The 25,387-nt window shown below is 38.1% G+C and overlaps 1 protein-coding gene and 1 long non-coding RNA gene across 2 annotated transcripts in view; one reads left to right on the top strand and one right to left on the bottom strand.

The window, feature by feature from the left end:
- Positions 1-3,247: 3,247 nt before the first annotated feature.
- Positions 3,248-6,537, bottom strand: LOC119770751. Its single transcript, XR_005278979.1, has 2 exons — positions 4,605-6,537; positions 3,248-4,550 (listed from the first exon to the last, which is right to left on the bottom strand). It is a non-coding gene; the product is annotated as an uncharacterized LOC119770751 (long non-coding RNA).
- A 4,025-nt stretch (positions 6,538-10,562) lies between these two features.
- Positions 10,563-25,387, top strand: part of LOC6041871 (basement membrane-specific heparan sulfate proteoglycan core protein) — a 182,808-nt gene continuing 167,983 nt past the window's right edge. Inside the window, 2 exon segments of the mRNA XM_038260900.1 lie at positions 10,563-10,725; positions 11,006-11,214. The gene's annotated coding sequence lies outside the window, so the exon portion shown is untranslated.

Below are 25,387 nucleotides of genomic sequence, written 5' to 3'. Positions count from 1 at the left end.
CGAAACTTCCTTCTTGATTCCCCGAAACGGGCCTCGTTGTACGGGGGCTCGGTCGAGTCCATCTTGTTGACATCGACGATCAGCTGTTTGACACCGAGCGTGAAGGCAATCCGTAACAGGCGGAATCGACGTCGTCGTCGGGCGGAATAGTTTGTTCCCGGTATCGTTGACTGACTGAACTTTCGTGGCGTGAAAATATTTCTAATGTATTTGTAAACACGCTCTTCTGTCAACGTGGTCAACATTTATTCACAAATTCCGCAACTCGGCGAAAAAATCAAGAGGAAGATTGAGTAACTTTGAGCCACATTGAGTAATTTTGTAAAATTGAGTCACTCAGTTACTTTGTGTCCTACCCCTTGCCCCACACTACCTGAGAAATGAATTAGGTTTTACAGCGTGACGTCACGAGTGCACACGCACACACATTTTTACTGACACACGTGCAAAAAATGTAAACAGTGCAGCCAAGCTGTCAAATTTCTAACCTCAAAACCGAGTCGGCGTAGAACCTAATTCTCAGAGGGCTTTTTGTTAATTTGATTTGGTTAACCGCGGTGGAATTTCTTGAAAGAAAATCCACTGCGTTTAACCAAATCAAATTAACAAAAGCCCTCAGGTGTCTGGTAGCAGATTCCGACCTTGTAAAAAAAAAACACACACACACACACATTCGGCAAGTCTGATATTTGGCGCCATGAAAGAAGGGCTCTTTCCCGACATTTTGCGGGGTCCGGCGAAATATTTCGTCGGGGGGTCTAGAATAACTTTTTTTATTGAAGATTTTTTTTCGATTTTATAGGATTTTTCTTCAGAAAAATCGATAGAAATCGATCGGTTTATGTTTATATCCATCAAATTTCTTATGAATGAAGAATGAAGAATCTAAACTACAAATTTGACCTTAAATCAAAAGTATCCAACCCAATTTTATCAGATTTCTAGCTTTCTTTGAAATAACCCCAACATCCAAGCTGGAAACCTCAATACGACCAAATAAAAATCTTTTCTTTATACAATTTTCATAAAAATACAGCAACAGATTGACCGGATACAAATTCGAGCTTAAACCATTAATAAACTTAGAGTATTTCATTTAAAAGCTATTTATTACCCAAAAGCAGGAGTGCCCAACCTTTTGGCCCTGCGGGCCTATTCGATTTTTCTGAAGCTATGTCGGGCCGGAAGTAATGTTTGATAATTGTTAACGCACATTCCAAGCGTTGGATGTGGTCCTGTGTCTGAGATGTTCGATGAGTCAAATAATACGCGTAGAGTTAAGGGACGACTTTATTCCACTGTATAGTACAGAAAAGTCAGAGTTTTTTTTGTGGACGGGTGATCTTCACTGTACTGGTACTTATGGTACGTTCGTTTGATGGATAGTTCCACACTGAGTGCCGCACTCAGAGCTGTCAAAGTGTTTCTTTGAAGAAACTCGCGCTAGTTTCGCACGAGTTTCACCGCCATCTTGGAACTGAAACTCTAGTGCCGCACTCGATATTTTTTCAGTTTCATGCGAGTTCCATGCACACTGAAAAAGAATGTTCGTTTGAACCAAAACTGGCACCGACGAGTGTGGCACTCAGTGCCGCACTGGCTGTTCAAACGAACGTACCATTAACGTCATGATTCGAATTCCCGGACGCTTCGAAACCCGGACACTTCATCTTGTTTTATCAATTATTTGGATATAAGTTCGCATAATTACTGTCTAAACTGTGTTATTTGATGAATTCCAACTTCAACATTCATTAAAAGTTTGTTTGAACGCTGTAGTGAATGCCAAAACAATTAAATACAATAAAATTATAAATTTACCAAAAATGCGAAACATTTCACTTGAAATATTTCATAGGCGTTTGAAGCATCGGAAAGGCAAAGCAGAAATTTATGGTTTTGATTTCCTTGAATTCTAGCAAATTTTCATACAAACCATCGACTGTTTTGATGTTAACAGCTTATTAGAGACCTGAAGAATGCCATTCACTAATATTTCAGTCCAAATTTGTGCGATTCATAAGTAAAATCGAGTGTCCGGAATTCGAAGCAAAAGTGTCCGGATTTCGAATCAGCTTTTATCAGTGTCCGGGATTCGAAGCACAACAAGTAATTTTAATTTTAAAATTCTAATGAAAAATTGTTAGAAAAGACATATTTTGCATGCATTTTCTTGAAACTGATTGTTTATACTACATTCTGATGATATTTCTACATTTCCAACTAGATTTCTAGATTCTTGGGTTCTGAGCAAGCTATGCTTCTAGACCGGGAAGACTCTACAAAATATTATGGCAAATGTACTAAAACATCTACAAACATACAACAGAAAAGTACATGAATCTCTACTGTGATTGTGTTAGTGTTTATGTTACAAATCTACAGTATCGTCCAAATGTGTTTCTATAAAATCGTCAATTTGTGCGTTAACATACCGCCCGCCTTGAAAGACGACGGTAGGCTTTCAAAAAGTTTCCTACAGCCCTAACTACTAAACCTAGTATCACAGTTTCTATCACAAGGTTCTTTTTGTGTTCATGGACTAGATCTTCTTTTTCTTCTTCTTGGAAAGTCAGGTGTAGTTGGCTGCTACAGGCAGGACCTTGCAGACTGCGACCGTTGACGATGTCTTCTTGGAGTTGGTGACCAACAGATGGCCAAATCGAGCGTCGACAGCAACCTGTTTCAGGGGAGACCGCTAAGTTACTGTTCAAACTGTAAATTTCAAGGGTACTTAACTTCGAGCGGTGGTGGGGGGCAGTTCTGGCCCGTCCGACCACAAACGCGCCACCCCTGGTGCTTTGCTGCTGTGACCACGATTGCCGTTAGCGTTGGCAAGAGCGAACCGTTCGCTCACTGACTGGATGCCGCCCGTCATGCGTTGGCGCGGCTCGTTTTTGGATACGTCGTCGCCCAGCTCGCTTTGCTGGCGCGGCTTTTTCGACTGACGATGTGCTGCTTCGAGCACGACTGCTACTGGTACTGGTGGTAGGCGTGTTGCCACCGATCGACTGGTTGACTTCTGCTTCTCGTACTGCTTCTTGGCCAAGGTTGATCTGCTTCCTCTACCGACAGAGGGTTACCGAACGGAGCGTCCGGTTCAACTAGATGTCCGCGCAACGTGCGGACCGTAGACCGAATGTGGGACCTGGTGTCCTGTTTGCCATGACGTCGTTGTTGCTCGTACGGTACTCCACCGTCCGTGGAGTGTAGTCCCCCTTGCGCGGGCAGACTCGAAAACTTCCTCACCGCGAGCCCAGTGAGAAAGGTGGCCGATCACGGCCTGGCAACCGATGCTGCTGCGCACGCAGCATGGTTCGACGGAAGTGTCCACTCCTGCGGAGCAAACCGGATGGTGACGTCAAGAGACCGACCGCTGGGTGTCGATCACGAATGTGGGAGAGATCAATCTGGTTTTCAAAACGACTGTGTAAGCTTGATGGGGGTTCGTGAGTTCCAATTTGCGTTCGACGACTGTTCTGATGCTAAAGAACGGGGCCGGTAACCTTGTCCGGGTGGACAGAGGCTCATCAGAACGGCTTCACACGACCGTGAAGGTTGTTGCTCCAGTTGAGCAACCGCTAAGCAGTTTCTCCTGTGAACGCACAGGAAGAAATTGTCCTGCAAGCCATGCAGGAATGGCAGGATTTCCACCGGCTGGTGGACCAAACAGGATTTCCACAGAGGCGGACCAAACGGAAATTTCATCGCAAAGTGGACCAAACGGGATTCCACCGGGTGGTGGACCAAAACGAACAGGAAATTCCACTGAACGACGAACTAAAACGACAGCATTACCACCACGAAGGTGGTCCAAACGGAATCTTAACCAAGGTGGACAAGTCTACTGGATCACGAATCCATCTCCTTCCCCGGAGGAGATTCTAAACAGGAAGCTTACGACAGGTACAAGGAGACCGACGTCGTCTGTCAGCCGTACGGGAGGCCCACTGGCCTGCGGCGTACTCGATACTGGTTGTGCGTACTCGATACTGGCTCAACACCCAACTGATTCTCTGGTGACGCTCGCCGCGTTTAACAACACGATGACAGGTGACTCCGACAGTCCGTCCGACTGTTGAAGTTCGTTGACACTTCTGCGCAGGCAGCACAGATCAAAAACGGCATATCGCGAGTCCGTCCGACTCGCGAGACTTTGAATCATCTCAAGCAGTCCGTCCAACTGCGAGGTCTCGGATGGCCGCCCGTAAACGACAAGATCGTCAATGGCGAAAGAGTTCGCCTACAATCGTTGGTTCCAACCACGCCAAACCTAAGTAGAAAGCGCTAAGCGACTGGTTGAGTTCAAAACAAAAGATCTACTTAACTTAGGATGGCGGTGGGGCAGCAGCTAAGACCCGTCCTGTCTTGCGGCGCTGCCCCTAAGGCCAAGTTCTGGAACCTCGAACACTTGGTCTCGAACGCTGTGCTGACCGGGACGGTGGGTCAGCCGTGATGTCTTCAGATGACAGATAGATGAGCAGGTGCAACTTGAAGAACGCTCGTTGCACTTCTACGCTGAGCAGGCGAGAAATCCAGCAACACCGAACCTGAGAGTTGAAGTGCTCTATGCAACTGATCAACTGAATAATTGAAAAGAATACTTAACTCAGGTTGGTGGTGGGGGCTGTTTTGGCCCGTCCGACCACGAACGCGCCACCCCTGAGACTTTAAGCTGGATCCTCCTGTCAGCATTTGACGCGCTGACTCGACCGGCTGGCTGGTGTCGATCGCCGATCCGGAACTGCAACGATTTGCCGCAACTCGCCGTTGTTCTTTCTGCATGTCTCAGCGCCCTCGCGGCGCCTCTGGTCTGCATACTGCACCGCAACACGGCACCGATCCTCAGCTGCATCCAAACCGCACTCGTTCGCAACGAATGCGCACACGCAAAGCGCCCCTACGACGCCACTGACACTTTCTGCTGCTTGCAGAACCCTAACTGCAGCTGGGTGTGCGTGTGATTGTGTGTGCACTGCTGGCACACCGATGATGTTGAAACACCGACTTTTTCACAACCAGCTTCCTTCTGGTCGTTTACACGTCCACTGCAGCTTCTTACGGTCCTCTTCAAACTCTGCTACGGACAGAAAATTTTTCAGCGACCGCGCGATGCACCAAGTGCACCGTTCTTCAATCTTGTCGCTCCACAAAGACGGATGGTGCGGATCGCACCTCAAAAACAATTTTCTTTGTGGCTTTCTTCAGCCAAGCACCACACACGGACCGAAAACGTTCCTTGACGGTCGTATCAAACTGCACGGTTGCAGTTTCGCGGAAAACTGGCACTTTTCTTCCTTCGCGAACCGCCCGAACGAATGCAGCGACGACCGAACTGCATTTTCTTCATCTTCCAATGTTTACGTTTTGCCGATCTCACTTCTCACTTCTTGCTCACTTTCCCGTCTCACTGCTCTCCGAATGCAAGGTTCGTCTACACGATCTACACTTGCAAGGTTGACGAGATCGAACAAAAGTCTTTGGAACTAGGGTAGTTTCTCGAATTGTGACAGGAAAGGTATCGCACTACAAACTTCTGCGCACAGTTTGTCCCGGAAATTGTTCATATGTGCGGAAACTCGTGTGCCAAACAATGGTTGGCAAGTAAATCACAAGACGCCATTTTCTTCTCCACAACATGGCGTTTTCTCCATCACGAATTTTCCACGACACTTTTCTTCTCACGAACAATCGGTTTTTGCAGACTTTTCGAAACACTTTCTGCAGATTCGTTCTCCGAAAAGTCACACCTTCTTCGCACAATCTCCGAAAGTTGTAGCGCACTGATAGTTCTACCAAAGAGTATTTCCCTTCTCTCTGGTTCTACTGACGTTTCAGTTTTTTAGACGGTTTTGTTTTGCTCGTGAATGGAACGGAATTGTTTTACGGTTTTCGACGGGTTTTGTTCGGTTAGCGGTCAAGTTCACGGGATTATTGTTGCGTAGTGGCCATATCACTATGGCGGAATTGAACTTCTGGACTGGTACTGGACACAATGGAGCTTCTTCGGTTAGGAATGGCGGATCTTCTGATGGGATTCTCAGCTGTGAAAATCGGGAAGTTTCCACCTCCGCAAACTACAGTTTTGCTTCAGCCAATGTTTATGCTTTCAGCTCACAGGACGATACAAACAGGTTTGGACGGAAATTGGCTGAGAAACTTGACGGTACTGGACAGAACAGAACTAGACGGATAGAATGGCGATGCTAGCCATCTTCTGGACGGGACTTTCTTCGCGGAACTCCATCAACGCGCAACTCTACTGCCCTTCACCAAAACGATCCCGACACATTCGGTGCTCGAAGGACCAAAAATGTTGACGCACATTCCAAGCGTTGGATGTGGTCCTGTGTCTGAGATGTTTGGTGAGTCAAATAATACGCGTAGAGTTAAGGGACGACTTTATTCCACTGTATAGTACAGAAAAGTCAGAGTTTTTGTGGACGGGTGATCTTCACTGTACTGGTACTTATCTGTTCTGGCTGTGTCTGTCCTGGTCGACCGTCTGGACAGAAGTAATTGGTCTAGATTCTTGGGTTCTGAGCAAGCTAAGCTCCTAGACCGGGAAGACTCTACAAAATATTATGGCACATGTACTAAAACATCTACAAACATTCAACAGAAAAGTACATGAATCTCTACTGTGATTGTGTTAGTGTTTATGTTACAAATCTACAGTATCGTCCAAATGTGTTTCTATAAAATCGTCAATTTGTGCGTTAACAATAATAGTTGAAAAAATTAACAACTTTTTCTCATAAAATTATTCGAATTATTTTTTTAGTGAACAAATAAGTAAACAGTGTTGCAAATATGATTAATATATTTTGATTTTAAGAAAGAAATAAAAGAAAACTTTCGAAAATTGGTGTTGATTTTTTCTAAATTGATTTGTTTAAAATTTAATTAAATACCCTGATACCATTGACTTTTTAGAAACACTCAAATTCAAATTGCAAGTTTCTTAAAGTTTAATTTCTTTAACACAAAAATGTAAAAACAATCAATGAAAAAAAAAAAATTAAGCGAAATTAGGATGCAAATCATCTTTACAAAAAGACAGTTTTGCGTTGTTGTGCACCTTTACTTAAATATTTTAAAGTTATTTGAAAAACACAAAAATTTCAAAATAAAACTTAATGGTAGAGAAATATACATTGAATAGTTTTAATTCGTTATTCTATGAATTTAGAAGTTCATGAAAAAATACAGTGTTGCTCCCTGATTTCTTGACTCATTGTGGGATTTCTTTGATGTTTAAAGATATTTGTGACAATCTCCATTTTATCTATGATCAATTTTGTTTTTAAACCTTTTTTCAAACGAAACTGTAACACTGACAAATTGTTTTAAAAGAATACATAATTGCCTGCCCAGAATATGGGACTTTGTTCAAAACCTCGCTCCAAAAGCTGAATATTGTTCCTTGAGCTTTTCTGGGACTATGGGTCAAATATGAGCAGAATCGGTCAAAATTCACCCATTGATACTCAAAGGTGAAGTTTGTATGGGGAAAAACTGAAAAAATGTATGGAAAACCCAATGTTCTTAATGTTTGGTCTGCACGATGCGCTACTTACATCCAAATATTCCTAAATATTATACAATTTTGTAGAACATACTAAAGCTGTAAAACTCGATTCTGAAAAGTGATTAGCGATTTAAAAAGTCATTTTTATATGAAAAACATTTCTTTCATCAATTTTAGGCTCGGGTATCAATGGATTAATCTCATCCAATTTCGCTCAAAATTTACACAGATGCTTGAAATAACACATAAAGCCGTTTTCCGTTTGTGGAGCAGTGGGTCATTTTTCTGGGCACCCTTTGCTTACTCATCTATTTAAAAATTATATTTCAATCAAGTTCCTCAAGTAGAATCACTTAAAACTGAATAAAATTTAAATTTAGTGTCTTTCTGTACATTAGTACATGTCATAGAACTATTTTGAAAAGCCGTCGCGGGCCGGATAAAATGGCTTCATGTTGGGCAGGCCTGCCCAAAAGGTTCCCAAAATTATTTTTGTAATCTTCTACCATACAACACTTAAAATGATTTAAAACATTTTCGAATCATTCACATTTTAGAGAACAGTTTTCTGAACAATTTCCATTAAAAAGTATCAATTTTGGTTCAAATAAGCCTCTGCTTATAAATATACCCAATTTCATAAAATATCAAGTGATTTCTACAAAATTTCTGGATTTAATTCCCATTCAAACGATGAACACTGCCTACTATGTTATTTTTAAGGATGAAAACATTTTGCTGAAACATAAAATTTATATAAATTATGATGAAAATTATTGAAATTATTTTGTTACAATCATAAAACTCAGTAGGCGTTCATCATTTGAATGGGAAGGGAAATAAGGCGGTGTTCATCGTTTGAATGGGAATTATGTCCATAATTTTTGAAGAAAGTCACTGTTTATTTTACGAAATTGGGTATATCTCTGCTTATATTGAACCAAAATTGATACTTTTTAATGGAAATTGTTCAGAAAACTGTTCTCTACAATGTGATTGATTCGAAAATGTTTTAAATCATTTTAAGTGTTGTATGGCAGAGGATTGAAAAAATAATTTTGGGAACCTTTTGGGTGACTTTTCTGAAGAAAAATTCTATAAAATCAAAAAAATCTTCAGAAAAAAGTTTTCTAGAACCCCGAAAAATATTTCGCCGGACCCCGCAATGTCGGGAAAGAGCCCTTCTTTCCAAATATCAGACTTGCCGATTTTTTATCTTAATGTTCACCGTGCAAGGTTAATGACTCAAAGTGATATTAAAAATCACAAAAAAATTGTTACCGTGTATCATTTTTTTCACTGTACAACTTTGCCGAAGACCTCAAATCGATCAAAAAGTTCCTTCAAAAGATACAGATTTTTGAATTTTCAGATATCATATTTGTATGGACAGCTGCCAAATTTGTATGGAAAAGTATATGGACAAACTAATGATGCAAAATTGCTTCTTTGGGCATACCGAAGGTACCATAAAAGTTTCAGTCGGATTAAAAAGTACAAAAAAATCGAATGGCCGAAATGTCAGAGAATTGCTCATCTGTCAAATGACAAATATCAATCAAATCCAAACTGCTGAATCGTTTACTGAAATTTCAGTTGATGAAAAGTAAGTGAAACTATACTGAATTTCAGTGAAAAAAATTAGTGTGTAATTTGCTAATGCCATCTTTTATCTAAAAGCGAAACATGAAACATTTCCAAAGATGACTGCTGACACATTTCACCATCACAACACTTCCATCCATCACATTATCCATCACATTATTGCATTCAACATTTTCATCTCTTTTCATTCCCCTTTTTTCTCACACAGTACTCACGCTCAATGCACTCAAACTGTAAGTGATCAAGCGTCCCCATTGGTCATTGATATGCATGGTGAGTGATTTAATTGATATTTTCAAATTGTTTCTGTAGCACACAATTTTATACAGCTGAATAAGAAACAAATAATTCAACAGACCTCAAATTCTATTTGAGTAAATTTCGGTAGGAAATCCATAATCCAAATCCGGTAGGCAGTCTCATTTACTCAGTGAACAAAAGTGAGTGAACAAAAATGCGAGTGTAATGATGAGATGAAAAGAGTGCCATTCGCGCCAAAACGAAGCTCAAATGTCGATGTTAATCAGTTCGCATGTTTGTTTGTTCGTTCATCTACTTTGCAATTGTGCAATCATTTTTAGTACTGTAAATTCGTGTTGCAATGCATAACCTTTAGCAGCTTTTCATACAAAAACTAAATGTACCGTCAGTGGGGGTGACATTGGGTCTTGGTGGTGAAATTGGAAAAAGGTGAAATTAATGATGAATGTAACCGTAAAAATGATTTTTCAATTTCTCATATTCTTTTCAATTAAACATAAATCTGGTGAAAGGGTTGCGTAGAGGATATCTTAAGAAAACTTTGAATTGTTTTTTGTTGTTAAGATATTACGAGAGGTGTATTGTTTTTTACCCACAGTCATCCCTAATGACGGTATTCAAAAAATTACATCTAAGAGCAGATTTTTTTTTAAATAGTGCCATGTCTCTCGCAAAGCCCTTGTTTTAACGCTGTTGTGTTGTGAAAAATAGCATCGATTTGACTATTTTGGTGGTTCCGACATTTCAAAGCAAAGATTTAGGCTTAATTTATACTTTGATTCGAATGAGCTGATTTTAATAATTCAAGTTTATACTTTAGCTTTATCTTTCTTAAATGTTGTAATTTAAACAATATTTACTGGGTAGGACCATAACAATGAGTTCTTTTTGTCTCACCTATTCAACATTTTCTAAAAAAATCGGCAGCTTGAAAAAAATGTAATAATCGCTGGTAAATCGATCAAAATAAATTATCAGTACAAAATCGTGAGACAATTTGCACTCTGCTGCTACAACCGATATCCGCAGAGCAGAAAAAAGTAAAGAAACAGCTGTGGCAAAGGGTCCAAATACATTCGCTCGCCGTTTTGGTAGTGGAGAGAAAATCATGTTGGAGCCACGAAATTAAAAATATTTCATTGTAATAAAATTTCATTCATTTTGTTCTGCGCCGTCGACTTGAGCGGACGCAAAATCCGCTCCGAAGAACCAACCGGTCTCCGTCTCGCGGCGGCGTTGTGAGTCAATCGTGTGCCAAGAGCTTGTCAGTCTTGGTTGATCTTCGAAGCAGACAGGTTCTATCTGAGCGAGCTCTCCACGCTTTGGAGGTAGAGTATAGTGCGCGGATGTTAGAGTTTATTTTAATATCAAAAACCAAGGCACACCCATCTCGAGTGAATATAGCTGACGAAGAATTGGTGGTAAAAGACACAACCGGTCTAAATTTAAACTAGTGATTTTGAAATGTTTGTTGATGAGTTTGCTTGTTTATCCAAGTTTTGTATGAAGGCCAAAAATAGAGTTGTGATTTTTTCCGTCAATTGTGGGAGAGATATTTTTGGATAACAGGAAAATGCAATTATTGCTGATGAGTGTTAATATTTCCAGAATTTGTAGAAGACTTCAACGAGGGAGCTTTAGTTACATTGTTTTATAAGGAGAAATAATTCTAGTAAAAATAATTGAGAGTGTTAGTCCGAGTGCTTCAGAAAATGGGGTCCGAGACCCGAATTCTCGGCGGAGGTCGGCTGACCGTGGTGGTGGTGGTGCTGCTGCTATCAACGTCTATTATCGGAATACAATCTATCAACTCACAGGTAAGAACCCCGTACCGCAACACAGTTGAGATACGATGATTTGAAGGAAGTGCACCGCATGGTTCGTACTTCTTCGGAATTTTGTACCTTTTTCCGTCGCGTGTGTATCGAAGTGAAGTGTAGTTGGTTTGAACATCGCTGTGCATCGTGCGACTAAAAAGTGTTTAGTCAAATAAAAATAATGTGTGTCTTTCTGATAGCATCATCACTTTTTACCTCACCAATACATTTTGGGAAAACAAAAGGTGAAAAAGATAAGAAATTGTTCATTGCTTTACCAAGTGCTATGCTGCCTTTACGACGCGACTAAACTCAAACACATTCTCAGATAAATGGGGTAAATTAACACCCGTAGGATTAAAGTTTGGTTACATCTTTTTCCTAGATGTTTGTGAACTAGCGTTACAAAACTTGGGGGATTACGGTTGGAATGTTGCTTCCAGTAATGAGTTATTTTAATGTTTTGAGGCAAAAAAGTCTTTCTCAATAATATTATATTTAAGACTGCTTCAAATTTCATATGGCGAGTAATGTTGTTAGAAAAACTATCCAATAAAAATTAAAAAAAATAAAATAAATTGAATGATGGGAAACACTCTTGTAGAGTATACAGAGTACATGCAGCATGTCATGCCTTATCAGACTCAGAATGACTACCGATTAAATCTCGACCAAATCATAAGAAGCGAAAACCTTGATCATATCTGAAACCATCGAGAATGCTTCAAACATCATTGCAGCACTATTTTTGAACGAGCAGACTATTTTAAAGAAACCACAAAAAATTACACATATACCAATTTTTAATCATGTCTTGTGATAGTTTTGCCTTCTGGATGTGTTTATTAATAATATGCAACTCTGAATTCTAAATTGAACCATTTTGGGCGTTATATTGATTGCCCTTTCGAAATGTTAGTCTTGATTCAGAAAAATATAGTTTTCAAAAAGATCGGAAAATTTTATGAATGTTTCATTTCTTAACATTTAAAATCGGACCATTAGTTGCTGAGATGTCGACATTAGAAAATGAAGGGTTGTTTGGGTGGGACATCAATTTTCCTGTTTCTTTTTCTTTAAGCCGCTGTATCTCAGCAACCAGTGGTACAATCTCCAATATCTCTTGGACAATTTTATAGTTAATTTTTTGAATTTAAAAAAATATATATATACAGCAATTCCCCACGAAAACAGCATGATTCGAAAAAAAAGTTCTCCGATCGAGTCCCATTTTTTTCTGGGGGATCCTTGGCCGAAATAATTGGACCCGTATTTTTTGTTTGGCCATTAGGGTGACATACGCCGTGTTAGGGTGGTTCAAAAAATGGCAATTTTCGTCGATTTTCGCAAAAACCACTTTTATCAAAAAGTCATATCTCCGCGCCATTTCGTCCGATTTTAGCTGTCCTAGAAGCAAAAGAAAGGTTATTAGTTTGGCTGTTTGGGAAAAAAAGTAAGAAGTTTCAAAAATCTAGCTTAACATTTGAAAAGGTCGTATGAAAACTTAAAATGCTGCTTTGAAGGTCTCGGGACCAAAGAGCCTATGTCTGAAAATATTTTTATCGGATTCCTCGGAAAATTTCACTTAACATAACAAAAAATGGTGAAGTTATGTTTTCGATACTCTGAGATACGATTTTTTGAAAATAAAAACTGGATTTTTCAACGCGCCACGCGCAGAAATGGGAAAATGACGAAAACGGGAAAAAATCGACTTTTTTCACTAAAACTGCGATAACTTTAAAATTTCAGAGATGACCTATAGATGTTATGGTACCAAAAGTTGCGTCTTTTAATAACGAACATTTTGGTATCCTAACATGTATAGTAGACTGGCTCGTCGTTATATGGGAAATTTTCAAATTGGTCAAATCAACCCAGAACAAAGTTTTTTCGGTCCCTTTTGGGTCCCTGAACAACCCCCCAAAATTTGGGAGCGATTGGTTCAGCCCACACTTTGCGCAAAGCGATTCAATTTTGTATGGGATTTAGTATGGGAAAACCAACTTTTTTGTATTTTGATTTTTATAATTTTCAGGTTTCACTGAATTTAAAAACCAATACCGTAGGAGTGTAGCCCTGATTGTCCTCTAAAACTTTCCCGAAGAAAGTATGGTCCTATCTCTCTTCTGAAAAAAGATATAGCGATTTCAAAAGTTCGATTGGAAAATAAGTTGAGAAAATTATATTTCCTGACAACTCTGGCAGTACATTTACGTAACATGAGTACGACATTTGTTTCTAACTCGTTTCAAGTGCATCCTAGGTAAATGGTGTCTTCTGGAAAGTTGTTGTATATACGCAGGGCTATCTTTTAAAAATATTGACGTACAGGGTGACACCACTACAGGGTGTCAAACCAACCCTAACTTTTTCTGTTGGCCATTTAGAGGATTGGTGTATTCGGCAAAGTTGTTGAGAAAGTTATTTAACGTAACTTTTTATCATTAGGGGAACAGGGTGACACCACTACAGGGTGCCAACTCAATCCTAACTTTTTCTGTTGGCTATTTGGAGCATTGATGTGTTCGGCAAAGTTGTAGAAAAACTTATTTTATGTGTCCTCCAACAATGAGTGACGTGGTGACACCACAACAGGAGGGAGGGGGAGGTTACTCAACACAACAAATTCTCAAGATGGTCTTTTAAAATATTGACTTTTGCAGCAAAAGTGCATAGATATTAATTTTATTTTCTCCAAGCTACATAAATTTATTTCGATGTTTTAGCTTAACTCGTGTTCCGTCATAAGTCCAAGCTGAACCTCCTTCCACCAGCAAATAGGATTTCCTGGAAAACGGGCAACATAAATTTACATCCCGGAATCCCAGGTTATTTTTAAATTGCCACATAAACTTTTTTTTAGTACATATGTTTTAAAACCTTAAAATCATAAAATAAGTTTATTGTCATGAACTAATGAGAGTCTAGACTACAATCTTAAAGGGGAAAGCAGTTGGTATTGTTAATGTACTTTGTTATGCTTAAGATTTTGAATCAACTGCAATTCTTTATAAAATGTGTTTCAGATTAAATAAGTAAATAGAAGCTTGTACAAAATATGTATTTTATAAGATATGAGAAAAAGAAAAAACGAAACTATTGGCACTACGCCCCCCGGGGCATGGCCTTCCTCTAACGTGGGATTTCTGCTCCAGCGCCTCTGACGAGACAGGAGAAACCGGGACCGACGTTTTACTTCACCATCCGATAGAAGCTCAGTGGATAAGGCGGGAATCGAACCCGCGTCGAGAAAAAGAAAAAAAGAAGCAATGAAAATTACATCCAGTTATTGCTACATTTTTGCTAAGTTTAGAATTTTGGTTGTTTTTTAAACTTATATTTTTAATAATATCGTTTATCTTCACTTAAGTCCGCCTTTTGGTGCAAATCAGAACTTCAATATAAGTTGGAATAGTAAATTTTTCAGCATTTTTTGGTGCTCTAGTTTTTTTTGTTTTGTTGTTATGGGACCATCCATAAACCACGTGGACACTTTAGGAGAGGGGAGGGGTATGGCGATTGTCCACGATCCATACAAAAAGTTTTTTTGTATGGACAATTGTTCACGAGGGGGTGGATAACAGATTCCCAAAACGTGTCCACGTGGTTTATGGATGGTCCCTATGTTAAATTTTAACCAAATCAATCAGAAATATCAAAACACAAAAATGTGGATTCAACATTTTTCCCAAAACGATACATTTGTCCCAATTTACAGAAGATGATTGCACCGAAGAAAAAATGGTAAACTATGAAAATTTATTTTGAATTTAATTAACATTAGTTATCTTAAATTATAACCTTACATTTTCACAATGCATAAAATTACATAAAAAATAAACATTTTTTTAATTTGTACTCTAAAATTTCTACAATTTTCCATTAAAAGTAAAATTCACGCTGTCTCAATAACATTTTGAACGCTATAAAAAAACCTAATCAATTACTCAGTATTCAACTGTTCCACTATTTTCACAACAAAATCTGAATTTCCTGACCAAAATATGTATTTTTTCAATTTTCGGAAAACCGGAACAAAATATAAAATTTCCCCGGATTCGGGAATTCTCAGTTTTTCAAAATTTACCGGTCATTCTGTCCCGGAAAATCTCAGGATGGACGCACTAGCTGATTAATTCAAAGTGAGGAACAGAGTTTACTGGTATTAAATGGATTTAGTAAGTCAACTAAGGAGAAAATTATCTGATAATTGAGCATAATTATCCCAAAATTTAGTGAAGTTTGATGAAACTTGTTTGAATGACTTTTTTTTTTAAAGTAAGCCTAATCTCAAAATGAAATTAGATCAAATGAAACAAAAATGATGCAAAGAAAGGTATAAATCATAGATCTAGGGTTTTTTCTCAAAATTTATTTTCCCTAAAAGAGCACGCAGCTAGCAAAATTTAAACTTAGAAACATGTACCCTCCCTGTAAAGGCTTATGAATTGATCTCAGTTGAAAGGTTCTCCAAATCTAAAAAAATGTAACATCCTGGAGCAGAATTCTAATAAACACCAATTGAATTGAATTGAAAGGTATAAATTTGTCAATTCAACATTAGACCGATTCTTAGCGAAGCTACACTAAAAAGTCACTTGATTCAATTTTCATTACGGTTTTTTAAATTAAAATTTTAATTTTTATGATTTAAAAATTACTATGTTCTTTGAATACGTTTTCTTACCACAAACGCCAAAAATATTGACCAAATAAGGACTGCTAGCCATTGAATGGGAGATGAGTTTTTTCATAAATCCTTTTTTGTCCCGTCACGCAAAGAAATGGTTTCAAAAACTCAAATTTCAACTAATTCGTTCAATTCATGGCGCATAAGATTCGTTTTTCAATTTTTGATAATGTGTAGAAGAGCAAAATAAAAATAATATATGCTGGCAAAACAGTGGCGATTATCTTAGAGTGCCTTTCAAAATTCCAGTTTTACGATGTTGTCCTGTCAAACTACTTTTTTTCATTCAGGGGTAATTCTCCGCCAACTCACACAGCAAAAAATAACTCTGCAAATTTAAAAAAAAAACACGAAATTTTTTGTTCTAAATCTCATCACCGTTTCAGGCTGCAAATTATTGAAAAACACCACTTTTTAGCATGTTCTAAAATGGAAGGGGTCGTACCGTCCCTCCGTCATGAGAAGAGGGGTCGGGTTAACTATTCTCGATTTCGTGTGAGTTGGTAGAGAATTACCCCAGGAGAAGCACAGGTACAGTATTGTTCAGTCTACATAAAATTTATTTGTAGGAAAATCAATTATCCTTCCTAATATGTAAAAACATTGGGGGGTTCTTCTTTTATTTTGCAACTACAGCCAATACGCTGAAACACACATTGTTCGCTTAGGGGCAAAACAGGAACGAGGAACCCACACGACTTTTAAAACTGAATGGAATTTTTGGGATGTTTGGAAAGAGATCCAATGTCACCCACATTGATTTTATCAAAACAAGTAGTTTTACAACATGCCGAACAAAATGTATGATTTGAAATGCACTTGAAACAAGTTGTATTAAAATGTTCCAACTCAATGAATAACTCGTGAAGGATTCTAGCAAATTTTTCATGAATATTTTTATTTTTATTTAGCTTTAAAAGTTTGTAGAACATTATGACATTTTTATTTGAAATAAAAAAATCAAAGTTTTGTATTCATCTTCCCTTTAAAATTGCCTTCGAAAATCAGGAGCTTGATAATTTTTCAAAATGATTCCAAATTTTTGATGTTATTATAAGTTTCAACAGTTTAAACACTGCCCTTTTTTTATTCGATTACACATTTGAGCAAATTTTAAAATCTTTTGGAAATAGTGTTTTTTTGCAGCCCACAACTTTTAAACTAAACAATTTGTTTTCCACACCAACATTTTTGGCATGTTTGTAAATATTTAAAAAAAACGCCAGATATACTAAATTTATAGATATTCCCCTAATGTTTGTTCTACCTTGGCAATGATCAATGGAGGGTAAAACAAATTTTAAAATTCAAGCTAAACTTTAAAAAATACAATTTGTTATAACTTTTATTTTGCTTAGGGCTCTGAAAGGCATCATTCCGATCGTTTGGAGGCCATGTTTGTTTTAGAAAAACATTCAAATCTTGATTCAGAATGTTTCAATAAAAAAATGGTTTGCTTTGTTTTGTTTGTAGAAGCATTTTACACAATTGATTTTTTTTTCATTTCAATTTGCTATTTCTGGACCCTGAATTCAGAACCATCATTGACAGTCATTGCTCCAAAAGTGAAAGACACCATCTACCATTCCCCCAATAAAATCAACAACAACAACAACAACCACCTTTATATGGCTAGAACTATGGGATAATTTTGAGTAATTTTATCAAGGACATTATTCCGGTCATAAAATAAATTGCGAACGGATTATTCAATTATAGATATCCCGCCCAAGGTAACCAATAAATTGTTCGAAAATTTTCTAATTGCGTGTAGCAAAATATTTTATTGCTATTGCTTTTTTTAATATTGCTAGAACTTCACTTAGGGTACTTTCAAACTTAAGTAAAGTTATTGAAGTTTTTCTAAGATCACTATTTGGACTATTTTAAGTATTGTTTTATTTTTATAATCGTTGCCAATAAATTTATCTCGCCAATACCAAGTTGAGCTATCGAGAATACTTTTGTCCTCTGTTATTGGATTTTCTTGAAATAATTTTAGATAGCAGAATGAGCTATTTTTTAGACAAATGTTTGTTTTTTATGTTATTAAATTATTATCGAAAAGTATTGTAGCGTACATTATTCCCGACTTAATGTACTTTTAAGAAGCATTGCCAACTTTGAGCCAGGAATATAAGTGTTATTGATTAAACATCTTTTTTTATAAAATCATTTCAATTGCGGTTCCCTCGATTTGCATAAAGGAGTATCAAAAGATCTTACTTAATCTGTGTTTTTTTCCTTTCAATAATATTCAATTAATCATTCGATCATAATTTAAGTAATTCTGAGCACAATTAACTGATTAACACAAAATTCACACATTAAAATTTTAGAGGTTGTTGAGATACTCTATTTCAAATTACAATTCTTTAGGGATAGGGTAATTAAAAAATACCGGGTTGAATGAATTCATTAGAAAAAATATATTGAAACTCGGTTAGCAATGTTTGCCAAGTAAAAAGCACACTTAGAACTGGGATTTTTAACCGGCAAAACAACGTCATACATAAAACCATAAAAAACATTTTTCAAAATTTTCACTCAAGATCAACTTATGTTCAATACCAATACATGAATTTAACAAAAACTTCTGATTTGTTATGCTTATGATAGATTGGAGATTAGAAGTCATGTTGATTACAGACACATATATTTTTAAAACATATATCTGGAGATTAGATCATTAGCTCGACCTAGTTATGAAATCACACCCAGTTGTCGTGTAATCCTCTTAACCGAATGACATGAAATAAGCTTCTTTGCACTTTTGCTGCAAAAGTCAATATTTTAAAAGACCATCTTGAGAATTTGTTGTGTTGAGTAACCTCCCCCTCCCTCCTGTTGTGGTGTCACCACGTCACTCATTGTTGGAGGACACATAAAATAAGTTTTTCTACAACTTTGCCGAACACATCAATGCTCCAAATAGCCAACAGAAAAAGTTAGGATTGAGTTGGCACCCTGTAGTGGTGTCACCCTGTTCCCCCTAATGATAAAAAGTTACGTTAAATAACTTTCTCAACAACTTTGCCGAATACACCAATCCTCTAAATGGCCAACAGAAAAAGTTAGGGTTGGTTTGACACCCTGTAGTGGTGTCACCCTGTACGTCAATATTTTTAAAAGATAGCCCTGCGTATATACAACAACTTTCCAGAAGACACCATTTACCTAGGATGCACTTGAAACGAGTTAGAAACAAATGTCGTACTCATGTTACGTAAATGTACTGCCAGTGTTGTCAGGAAATATAATTTTCTCAACTTATTTTCCAATCGAACTTTTGAAATCGCTATATCTTTTTTCAGAAGAGAGATAGGACCATACTTTCTTGGGGAAAGTTTTAGAGGACAATCAGGGCTACACTCCTACGGTATTGGTTTTTAAATTCAGTGAAACCTGAAAATTATAAAAATCAAAATACAGAAAAGTTGGTTTTCCCATACTAAATCCCATACAAAATTGAATCGCTTTGCGCAAAGTGTGGGCTGAACCAATTGCTCCCAAATTTTGGGGGGTTGTTCAGGGACCCAAAAGGGACCGAAAAAACTTTGTTCTGAAAAATCGATCATGTCGAGCCATCCTAATGTATAGGGGTCATTCCTTCCCAAGTGACCACGCGTCCAACATCGACCTTCACCAATTCTGCTCATATTTGGCATGGGGGTTGTTTTTGCCCCAAAAACAAAGAATCCAAAGTTTGGTGACATTTGGTCCACCGCCGCGCCCATGGCACCTCCCTCTTTTTTGAGATTTTTGAAAAACCTCATTTTTTAAATGCATTTTGCTAAGAGAAAAGTTTACAAAACGTGAACTTTTGGGTATGCATATTTGAAAATTTTTTGACGTAGAATCGAATGGCGTACTCAAAATTGACGTACAGTGTTGCCAGATTTGAAAATTTTGCATTTAAAGTTTTAAAATGCATTTTTAACCCTTTGGACGAGCATTTACGGGAAAACTGTCAATTGCATTCGATTGCTGAGAGTTTTTTTTACATTGAATTCAATCAAAACCTCAGGGTAAAATGTATATTTCTTGAGATATCACATTTTTAAGTTGGAAAGCTCTGTATTGCACAGTAAATGTTTTATTAACCATCAATTTTCAACAGTACATTGCCTGAGAGCATAGTAGGCCTTGAAATTTGAATATTCTTTTTTTCAATTTCTTAACGGAAGCAAGTGAATGTCCCAAAATTGAATTTATATATGTATGTATTGTATGCAATGTATGTATTTATGTATGTAAGTATTGTATGTATGCATTTGAGCCCCCGTCTTGGCAGGACTTTGAGTGGTTCACGGATATAAGAAAATGACAAAATGTTTAATTTCGAGCGCTTCAACAGGAATTTTCTAGTTTTATTGCCCCAGAAGCTAGCCTGATAATATGAGCTTATTTGGTTAGGGTTGGTCGGTCCAATTTTTACTAAAAGGATTTTTGGATTTTTTTTTGCAAAATTTAAAAACATGCTCAAAAAATTAACCTATAAAAATATTTGAGAATTTTGACAATAAGAAAATTTGATAGCATTTTGGGAAACTTTGTCGAAGAAGATGTTAAAAGTGAAAATTCCCCATAGTAAATTAATTAAAGTTCCATTCTAACTTCAGGTCAAACTGGACCCACTAAACATTAACCAAATGGGCTCATATTATCAGGCTAGCTTCTGGGGCCATAAAACTAAAAAATTCCTGTTGAAGCGCTCGAAATTAAACATTTTGCCATTTTCTTAGTTATATCCGTGAACCACGCCAAGTCCTGCCAAGACGGGGGTTCAAATGCATAAATACAATACTTACATACATAAATACATACATTGCATACAATACATACATACAAAAAATTCAATTTTGGGACATTCACTTGCTTCCGTTAAGAAATTGAAAAAAAGAATATTCAAATTTCAAGGCCTACTATGCTCTCACGCAATGTACTGTTGAAAATTGATGGTTAAGTAAAACATTTACTGTGCAATACAGAGCTTTCCAACTTAAAAATGTGATATCTCAAGAAATATTCATTTTACCCTGAGGTTTTGATTGAATTTAATATAAAAAACTCTCAGCAATCGAATGCAATTGTCAGTTTTCCCGTAAGTGCTCGTCCAAAGGGTTAAAAATGCATTTTAAAACTTTAAATGCAAAATTTTCAAATCTGGCAACACTGTACGTCAATTTTGAGTACGCCATTCGATTCTACGTCAAAAAATTTTCAAATATGCATACCCAAAAGTTCACGTTTTGTAAACTTTTCTCTTAGCAAAATGCATTTTAAAAATGAGGTTTTCCAAAAATCTCAGAAAAAGAGGGGGGTGCCACGGGCGCGGGGGTGGACCAAATGTCATCAAACTTTGGATTCTTTGTTTTTGGGGCAAATACAACCCCCATGCACAATATGAGCAGAATTGGTGAAGGTCGATGTTGGACGCGTGGTCACTTGGGAAGGAATGACCCATAGGTTATCGCTGAAATTTTAAAGTTATCGCAGTTTTAGCATGAGCATGAGCATGAGAGACCTCCCATGGTTGTCCCTCCGTTGCTGAACAGAACCGTAATATCCTTTCAGCACTACTAATCATAGGCTTCGACGATCTAATGGTGTTTCCCTTATCAACAGCATGTATGAATGCGCCGAAAAAATAAAACACCATGATTGCTAAAACTAGATCCGTTGCGAATAGGTAACAGTCATTGGCCACCAACGGCGCCCGCCATGTCAGTTTGTAGGTCTCGATTTTAAGGGACGGGAATGTTAGTTAGCGCAGGTTGCTACTAGGGCAGCTGATTTACTCTGTGCTTACACCCCACAAGCGCCAGGAACCTGAAAAACGGTTAGTAGGATAGGGTGCTTGGTCAGGATTCATCATAGAAGATGATGATGCGACCCAAAATCATAGTGTTTGTTGAAATGTTTTATATATTATTCTCAAGGCAAACAATCGGATGCTACGGATGAGACATTTCCCGTTTAACTGTTGTTAAATTTTAAATGAAATGGTTTAATCTTAGGATCTTATCTATGGAAAGATAGAACCAAATAATGTTTATTTATAGAATGAGGTGTTAAACGCAATGCTGCAATGATAGCGTAGTCTGTTTTTAATTATATAACCACAAGCCTTACCCGAAAAACTTCGTCTTTTCCTTTTTTCGTTTGTTGACGTTTTAAGCTTTTTCCTTATTCAGCCTCCTATGATCAAAATTTGATTTTACGCAACTTTTTCATACAATCTGCAGATTTTCCGGAATCGGTTCCAGAGTGGCCAAAGTTGCCACTTTTTGGCGTTAGAACCTTCCTTGGGCTTATACGAACCCAACGCAACAAAGAGCACCTCGATCCGACGCTCCGTATTGAACTGATTCGCGTTCGAACAAAACCATCGAAATTTTTTATATATATAGATTTAATTCATAAATTTGTTAAGGAAAAGACACTACGAACTCAACCATCCGATCTTCTTTCTGTTAGCTAGATGAGGTATTGATTTTCGTTGCCTCTCGAGCTACGATGCTATGGAGAGGGCTTAACACACAAACAACCGACGTCGAACCCTCCGAGCTACGGAGCTATGGGAAGGTCTTTTCAACACAAAAAAAGACTCGCGCACCACTCAACGTTCTTGATGAATCAAAATATTTTGTTTTACGCGATAAACCTAACGAACTCAACCGCCAAATTGTCTTCCAACCAGCGATGGTGAAGAAAGGGCTTTAAGCACACTATAACTCACTGATTAATATAAATAAATTCCAACATCGATCTTGTTTTATAGCAACAGCGCAACTCAAAACTCCATCTCACAATCCTGAATTGTTTTTTTTTTTTTCACTTTGCACACAAACCCAACCATCCACTTGCACTGACGGAACATAATTCACACAAAAGAGACGGAAATTATCGCGAAAAAACAGAACTGCGCGTCCCCAGAAGCACTGCACTTATCATTTTAAAGTTATCACAGTTTTAGTGAAAAAGTCGTTTTTTCCGTTTTCGTCATTTTCCCATTTTTGCGCGTGGTGCGTCGAAAACCCCAGTTTTTATTTTCAAAATCGTATCTCGGAGTATCGAAAATATAACTTCACCATTTTTGATATGTTAAGTGAAATTTTCGAGGAATCCGATAAAAATATTTTTTAGACATAGGCTCTTTGGTCCCGAGACCTTCAAAACAGCATTTTATGTTTTCATTCAACTTTTCAAATGTTAAGCAAAATTTTTGAAACTTCTTACTATTTTTCCCAAATAGCCAAACTAATCACCTTTCTTTTGCGTCTAGGACAGCTAAAATCGGATGAAATGGCGCGGAGATATGATTTTTTTGAAAAAAAGTGGTTTTTGCGAAAATCGACGAAAATTGCTATTTTTCGAACCACCATAACACGGCGTAGGTCACCCTAATGGCCAATCAAAAAAATACGGGTGTAATTATTTCGGCCAAGGATCCCCCAGAAAAATTTTGAGCCCGATCGGAGAACTTTTTTTTTTGAATCATGCTGTTTTCGTGGGGAATTGCTGTGTGGTTCTGTAAAAATATTCGCTATCGGAGCTGGATACAATCCTCTGTCGATTAGCGCTAGGATTCCAGACTTTGTAGCCGAGAGATAAGAACTTGTTTTCAGGGCAAACAAATTCCACCGCATCGGACACGCCTCGTGACACTTAACTTGGCACTGCATGGAGAGAAAGATGATATGAATCAAAACGGTCAAAACATCAAATTTTGATTCGCGTGTCTGTGAACATCTTTTTGAACTGAGGTGAGGATGATTTTCGTTGAGTTAGTTTGCCGTTGAACCTGAACCCTCTCGCTCGCTTGGAAACCAGTTTTCAATTAACACATATGCGAAGCTCCAGCTCCACAAGTGAAAGAGCTCCATATAATGCGCCAGTAAACTCAAACTCCAACTCCACATACCACCGTGCAGCAGCATTTTGGTTCAGCTCCAGCGAAACGTCAGACATCCCGACCCGGCGAAAGAAAAAGATTAAATGTAGCACAAAGGTGAATACAAAAAATTGCCATCTTTCGAAAAGTTCTTTGGCTTTTACCAGTTCCTTCGCGTCTCAAATATTCGCCGTTCGGTTCAGCCCATAGCTTAGCAGCACCAGCAACAACTGGGGGCAAACGCCGGTCGTGGTCGGGAACTGGCTGAGCTGAGTCGGCTTTACGCGCGTCCACATAAACTCTCTCTCTCTCTCTCTCTCTCTCTCTCACACACATACAAACACACACACACACACACCGGTCGCGTTCTCTCCTTCTTTACGGCGGGCGCGCACACCGTTCAGCCATCAGCGCAGCAGACTAACTCCGGGGATTAATAAATCAAGACGGCCAGCCATGTAGCGAATCGTGCTGCGGGGTCTCGACAATAAAAGTGCATTTTACTGTTCGACACCGAACAGGCAGTGTCTGATGTGTCATGTATTGCAGAATGCATTTTATCCATGAAGTGTGTTTGACCCATGAACTAAGTTTTGGTTTCACTGACCCAGTATTGTACCGCCTAAGGATCGATTGCAAAAAGTTATGAAATGGGCAACTCACATCGAAACATGAACGCTTAATTGTTGTGAATCGGTTGAAGTGTGAATTTTAATTTTGTTTTGAGATGAAAAGAGAATCACTAGTATTTTCATGTCCAAATCTGTTTACATATTATTTGTTCTAATTTGAGAAGAATCTGTCAAATAAAAAGATATGTTCGGTCCACTCCTGTAAACAGCCGGGCCCCCTTGGTGTAGGGGTAAGCGTGGTTGCCTTTCACCCAGTCGGCCTTGGTTCGATCCCAGAAGGTCCCGGTGGCATTTTTGGAGACGAGATTTGTCTGATTATGCCTTCCGTCAGACGGGGAAGTAAATGTTGGCCCCGGTCTAACCTAGAGGTCCGGTCGTCAGCTCAGTCCAGGTGTAGAAGTCGTCGTCTCTCTGGGTACTGTCACGGTGGAGTCGCTGATAGGCAGTTGGACTCACAATCGAAAGGTCGTAATAATAAATTTAACAAATTAATTAACCGCGAGGATTGGGTGTCCTTTGCATATTTCATTACGTTCTACTTCTTCAAAAAAATCTAATTTGTTCCAAAAATTTGCAATGCAAAGCATAAATCACATTTCACCAAGTTTGGCTTGATTGAAGATCAACACTCTATCAAACCGACTCAGTTTATTGATGGCCCAAATTTAGGACATGCTACTGATGGTGCTAGCATACTTGCGCAACATCGCTGAACAGATTCTCTTTCTTCTTCTTCTTCTGGCGCACGTGGTGTTGCTTAACCCGCGGACCGATGAGCGCAGAGTAATTTTCGAGGAATACAAATTTCCGCTTTAATGTCTTTTCAAATCCACTGTTAACGGAGACTGTCGAAGAAAAGTAGGACGCCAAAACACCTACCCCATTTTATAGCCGCAAAATGAAAAATGTATGTTAAATATTTGTTTTAATTATTTCAAGATTATGAAAAAC

The sequence above is a fragment of the Culex quinquefasciatus genome, chromosome 3 (assembly GCF_015732765.1).
Source record: "Culex quinquefasciatus strain JHB chromosome 3, VPISU_Cqui_1.0_pri_paternal, whole genome shotgun sequence".
In the NCBI taxonomy this organism is placed as follows: domain Eukaryota; kingdom Metazoa; phylum Arthropoda; class Insecta; order Diptera; family Culicidae; genus Culex; species Culex quinquefasciatus.
The sequence above is the reverse complement of the archived record's forward strand: the minus strand, read 5'-3'. Positions and strand labels throughout refer to the sequence as shown.